Here is a 6,654-nt window from a genome sequence, read left to right as displayed (position 1 = left end):
TGGAACTCTACAGGAATAAACTCCATGGCAGCCTGATGTTTCCCATCTGGCAGTAAGGGTCACTAATGACTGCATCCAAGTGAGAAGCGTCTGGCTGTAGAACCATTTTACCTCTCCTGAAGGCTTTGATGGTTAAACACCTTGTCCAACCCTGCTGACAAAACCCTTCCCTATATCTCCTCGGGCTCTCCATGAGTGTCAGAGGACCAGCTGTCTTAACCCCACACTTTGCAGAGGTGCGACCCCAATGAGGGCTTGAAGGAAGGCCCATACTGAGCAGAGGACCCTCCAAAACATTCCTCAGCTTGTGTTGTTTCAGCAGTGATTGGTGGGACAGGATGGGCAGCAGAAGGGCATTCACAATAGAACCCCATAAGGGAAGAACCCAGTGAAGCAAGCCCCAATTTGCCCCTGTGCATAAGACCCAGAAGCCAGCCCTGAGCTCCCAAAACCTTCTTCATTTCTACCTAATCCTGGTTTTCCCCATTCTTAATAACTGAACTCAGTGTTCAAATAGAAAAGCATTCCAACCTCTTGCAACTTCCACTCCAAAGCCACTCAGCAGCAAGACCACGCCACCAAAAGCATATAGCCAAGCTTGGTTTAAATAGTCTACTTATTATCAGAAGCCCCTTCAGGCAATATATTCCCACCTTTCACCCTGGCATCAATGGGAAAAGCATTCCAGCATACACTCGTAACACATTTGACAGTCCTGCCACAGAAGTTGCAACCTCTTCTTACTCCTGTTGTCAGATTCATCTCACACCAGAAGCTCTGCTCCTGCTCAGCACCAGACCACGCACATGCAGCCTAAGACTGGAACCCTCTGGTGCTCTTCTTCCACCAGACACAAGGCACAAGGGTAGCATGAATTACCTGGAGAAATGCCACAGTCTTTCATGCAGTACCAGGACAAGCTGCCTTCATTCTCTCCCACTGCAGCTTCTGTTCCACTCCCTTGTAGCTCAAGGTGCTCAGCAGCCTCTCAGGGAAGCGGTGGGAGCTCTGCAAATGAAACCTGTGCTTTCTGACTTTTCCTTCCCCACAAACCCAAACAGTAACACAGCATTAAACCAGAGGATGTCCCAGGGAGGAAGTGGTGTCCCTTCCAAACCTGCTGGAAGCAGGTAATGACCAGTCAGTGAGCATCTGATGAGCCACGGTCACTAAATGAAGACGGCAGCTCAAGAACTCCGAGCCATGCACTCTGCCTCCCTAAGCTGGTGTTGGAGTCTTAGGGGAAAAGCTGCCTCTTCACTTTCTTCCCCTTCACTTTGGTTAAAATTGATGCTTGCAATGAGCATAATTTATCCTACTGGATGCTACACTTCAATATATGAACCTATCCATGCAGAAGAGAAGAAATGAAGAGCAAGAAGTCTTACTGGTGACTGTTGTGGTTACCACAATCTACAGGCACCTCTGGATATGTGTCCCCCTGCATTTCCATGCAGAGCTAGCCCCATCAGGAGTGCTACTGCAGTCTGGAAGTCCACAACAGCACAGGTATTAGCTTGTACTGAGAGCATCATGTGTTCATCCTGCCCAAGCACTGCTGGTCACCTACCTGCTCCATGTTCAAGCTCACATTCAACAGCTGAGCAGCTCCTTACAGCAGCTGAATGAACACAAGTTCATTCCATTTAGGACCATCTCTAAGTATTTCAGACCCACCATCCACACTGCCCCATAAAGCCATGAAACTCAAACAGCATCAACTCCAGCAGAGGAAAACAGACTAAAAGCAGTTTATTCAATCAAAGGGGAGCAGATTTGTTTCGTACCAACGAGAGTCCCTTATGGGGCAACATTTGTGACAACTAACGACAAAATAAGACTTCTGGTACCCAGACAGCATTTAACCCTTTTTAAGGCACCAGAGAAACTATTGATCAACTTACAACCAATGTCTTGTGAAGTGTCTCATTATCAGTACATGAAGTAATTCCTTAAGTCCTCATCCATAAAGAGAACTTTCTTCAACACATCAAAGGGTGCTATTGACATTGAAAACATCCCTTAGAAAGAAAATCCATCCCCCCCCCAGGGACCTGTGGCCCCGAGGTTTGAGCAGACACTCCGTCAAGAGCAGCCAGAGGAGCAGAAGCACTGCTTAGCATTGCTACATGCCTATTACAGTCCAACAGCATGGAAAATGCAGTCACCAAGGCAACTGTTGGAGAGACCTGCTGGTGTTCAGGGATAAGCCTCAGAAGCATGTGAACATAACAATTACTCCAAGGCATCCTCAGCTTGTGCCCTTTGGAGAACCTGCTGGAGAGCTGGCAGTTTCCATAGGAACACTGTGGAATAGCTCAGAGTGGAGCTTCCTCTCCACTGCTTCGCTTCTGAGGACGAGCAAAGAGGCCCAGCAATACAATGAGTTGTGGTTTCCATTTGCTACGTGCAGCAGCTGGACCATGAGCAATGAGGCCAGAGGAGCAAAAAGCCCATTTTCAGGTTACCAGAGGTTCATCTTAGGGGTAAATAACAGAGTCCCTCACCTGTAGTGACCTATTTTGCCACTATCTGCTTGCTTGGTGACAGCTCTCCTCTTTAAAGACATCATTTCTTGAAGAAGAAATACAGGTCTAGAGAGAGGTCCATATCCTTAGAGCAGCTGCATTGCATAGAGCTTTGGATACAAGCCCATATAAAAGGACAGCCTTTTGTCTACAAGCCTATATAAAGCGCAGAGGTATGAAGCTACAAGCCTGTATAAAACCACTGAACTTTTGGATACAAACCTATATAAAAGCACAACTGTGCTGGAAGCTCTCAGAGTACTTCCAACTAGATCACCACAAAAGCTTATGAAGCTGTTAGAATGCTGCTTGTAGCACCAAGCATCCCTCGAAGCCTAGTTATATCCATATGATACAGCCCAGAGTTAAGCACATGCCACCTCCATTTGGCACCTATGCACCAGAAACAGACCCACCTTCAGGTGACAGAGCCAAAAAGCTTGTCCAGCAAAGTGACTGGTTTGCCCAAGAGCTGTTTCTTTATATGGTCTAAATAAAAGCCAGCTAAATGTGCTGCAGGGACTGGCTTTATCTCAGCACCCCTCTGAATGGTTCTAGCTATTCACTGCAAAACCATGCATGAACCAGTGCTTACATCCGTGTGGGAAGAGTTTGTGCATCATTTGGAGTGAAGACAAGAGACCTGCAGCTCCTAAACAAGCCCTTCGCCATGCAGAGCCCTCCTGCCAGCCCCCATGGAGAGCACTAACCGAGTCCGAATTGTTCTTACATAGAAGGTTAGTCCTTACACTCACTTCAAAGCTTCTTCTCCCCAGGGATCTAGGAACATAACGTCCCTTTGGTTCCTCAGCTATAAACACACATATTCCTAAGTCACCTTTACATAATGTTTTATGATGCTTGGATGAAGATCAGCACAATAAAGTGCTCAGGTTAATTCCTTTTCATGCCTCTGCACGCTGCCAGTACTGAGAAATTATTCCTCCTCCTCCACAGAACAAGATAAGCCACAGGAACTGCTCCAGGTGCTCTTCAGTCTTTTCACCTCCACAACAGTGCTTGGCCATTTCTGTTGTCCTGATCTCAAACAGCAACATCACTACCACTGGCACTGAAAGACTGAAGAGGGGATCATCCAATCTGCCTGTAAACACTGTTATCCCAGCAGGAACTCCATGAGAAGGGCTTTCCCTCTAGCATGCAAAGCAGGAACACCAACCTATCTTGAGTTGCTTTTCACCCCTATGAGAATCCTTTGGGAAGTTTAAGGCATAGCTTGTGTTTGTTCTTGCATCTGACATGGAACAAATCCTTCAAGGTCCAAGGAGCACATCAGCCAGCTCTGCATGATGCTGAGAGAGCAGGAGCCCGGGACAGGAGCCCTTGTCCTCTCCAGAGACAGAAACACTTCACCAGAGCATAGAGAATGGAAGGCTGGGATGACTCTACCTTCTTTCTAGGATGCTGCTGTCCTGCTTACTAGCCCATTCAATGCTGAGCAGAAGGAAAGACAGGTTTGTGTAGGCAACACTGGCTATTTCCTGCAAGACTACTCCCTGCAACCAGCAGGGACACACAAGGCCCCAAAGAGGAGCTTTGGCTTAAGCAGAGGAGGAACATTTGGTACCCATTCAGCAAGCACTGACCCGCTCCAGTTGCACACCAGCCACATTTGCCACCAATTCCAACCATCACACACATCACACCTGTATATTCCATATTCTTGGAGCACAGGGGTCCAGTTTACTGCTAGCCTTAACCATAAATTGGTTACAACAAAGAAAAGGCCATGCTAATGTGGAAGAACGTACCTGTTATCCAGCTTCATCTCATGCAAACCCCTGGAAGAATTTAGCTCTCATGCAGTCAGGTCCAAAGGGATCTAAATCCCAGCATATTACACTTGCAGAGAAGAAGAATACAAACAAGGAGCTGAAGAGAGAGAACCCATGTAGGCAAACAGCCCTTGTAAATGAGGGGATGTTTGTACAACCCCACTTAGCACAGTACAGAGGGAAGGCAACGGGGGTGCCTGCTGGCCCTTGTAAAGCAATTGGCTTAAGCAGGCACTTGTCAGCTGGATGAGATTGGATTTTAGCCCCCCATTCCCTCAAGCACAAGCTCTGTGCCAGCCTGGCACCTGCAGCCTATGCCAGGGCTGGCTGCCACAGCATCACAAGGTCTCCCAGCCAACTCCAGAGTATCCATAAATCCTGAAGACAGGTACAGGGCTGGCAGGCTCTCAGCTGGAGAGGTGTTCAAGTGCAATAGTGCAGCTTTTTCAGCTGGAAGGCACCCAGCATCATCATTCCTGCCCCATCTTAACATCTGCCTCCCAACTCACACCAGTACAAAGCAGACAGCACCATTTTAGCCTACATACACGGTAACCCAAGTTCAAAGACAAGTGATTTCTGCCTGCCATTGCCTGGGTTGTTTCATTCATCCCAGCAGTGCCTTCTATCTGACAGACCTTCCACATCCCCATCTCCTTTTCCCAAGGAGGCTGCTGTTTGCTGCCCTTTGTGGGCAGCACTGGAGGCATTCGCATGGGGCACAGTATGTGCCAGGACCAGCTCAGGTAGGGCCCCACCAGCATCCAGCTCCCAGGGATGAGGGGAGGGTTCTGCTAACAACCCCTGGAGCAGAACACAGTTCCCCTGGGGTACCAGCTTACACCAGGCAGCAGATGCAGCCTGGATCAAAGATGCCTTCTCTCCTCCATCCCACAATGCTTTCTGAAAGGACAAGGAAGCTGCCCCCACTTATCTCCAGCGATTTATCCTCCTGTTCCTGACATGAAAAGGATGACAAGGATACAAATGTGCTGGGAGTGACACGGCTGGCTGCGAGGAGTGACAAATGCTTCCCGGTCTCTAAGCTGTTAGGAAGTTTGCATGTGTGACTGCATCCCTGGCTACCCGCTGGGGTACAGCCTCTGAAGAGCCTGCTCCTTCCCCCCTCCTTGCAATCGGGGGCGGGGGACAGCAACAGCATGAAAAGCTTTTGTGACAGCAGGCATTAGAAAGTGACCTCTCACTCAAAGCAGCCGATGACTGCAGTGTGAAATGAGCCTCTTGGGTCAAGCGAGGGCTGCAAAGAATCCAGTGCAGAACCCTTCAGCATCTCTTCCCAAGGAGTGAGGGCGTACCTGACCTCATGGGCTTTTCCAAGCGTTCTGAGGCTAGGAGATGCCAGCAACCACAACCATAGCTTGGGAGCCTGCCCTCATGTCTGTAGTAAAGCCATCACCGGGCTGTGTATCACCTAGATTCTGATAGATAGCTTTGACACTTCAGGCAGTCAAACGAATACTGCCAAGGGCCCCGTTGTGTCCTTGCTTCCAGTGGAACAGCCTCATGGGAGAGCAGTTGAGCTGCTCAACCTCATTATGTTTGATTATCTTTACAGCTGAAACAAAACCTGCACAGAGAAGCTGGCCTCAAATCAGGTCTGCCCCTGCTGCTCTGGGGTTCGAAGCCACTTGGGGATTCCTAGAGCATCTCGGAGCCTGCTGCATAAAACTCCAGGCTGTCATTTACTGGCTTGCAGCTACTGAAGGATACACACGAACTAGAAGTTTGAGGGTTTGCCACTCACTGAGATCAGGAGGAGGCTCGTGCTGCACACTACATTGAAATATCTCAAGCTTTACAAGTGGCTCAGGTTTGAAATCCGTGCTTTCCAACCATGAAAAGGCTTCCACAGCAATATGGCACAACAGAGACAACTGATTTCAAAAGGATTCTGCTGGAAGCAATTGTTAACTTCCCACTGCTACCCATAGTACCCACCAAACCAACTGGAGCTGCCTTGAGGGGCAGAGGAAAGCCAGGACGTGAAGGACAGATGGTATTTGCATGAAACAAAGCACAAAACCACTTTGAGTATCTTCCTGGTTTCTCAGTTACTGCTTTGCCCCACAACTTGTAAATGAAAGGCTTAAATGCTTATGGGCAAGCAGCCTGATTAAAGCACATGGTGTTCTGTCATCATGATATACCCACATCCACCTTCGAATCAGCCACTTGCCAGGCCAGATGGCAAATCCTACCTCTGTACTCACACTGATTCACTGGATCACTACAGCAACTTCCAGTTGCTGGCTGGGACAAGTCGTAGCTCAAGATTAGGATGGTGCTGGCCCTATATAATTTATCAACAA

This window comes from Nestor notabilis, unplaced genomic scaffold, assembly GCF_000696875.1.
Source record: "Nestor notabilis isolate BGI_N333 unplaced genomic scaffold, ASM69687v1 scaffold1588, whole genome shotgun sequence".
Classification (NCBI taxonomy): domain Eukaryota; kingdom Metazoa; phylum Chordata; class Aves; order Psittaciformes; family Psittacidae; genus Nestor; species Nestor notabilis.
The sequence above is the reverse complement of the archived record's forward strand: the minus strand, read 5'-3'. Positions refer to the sequence as shown.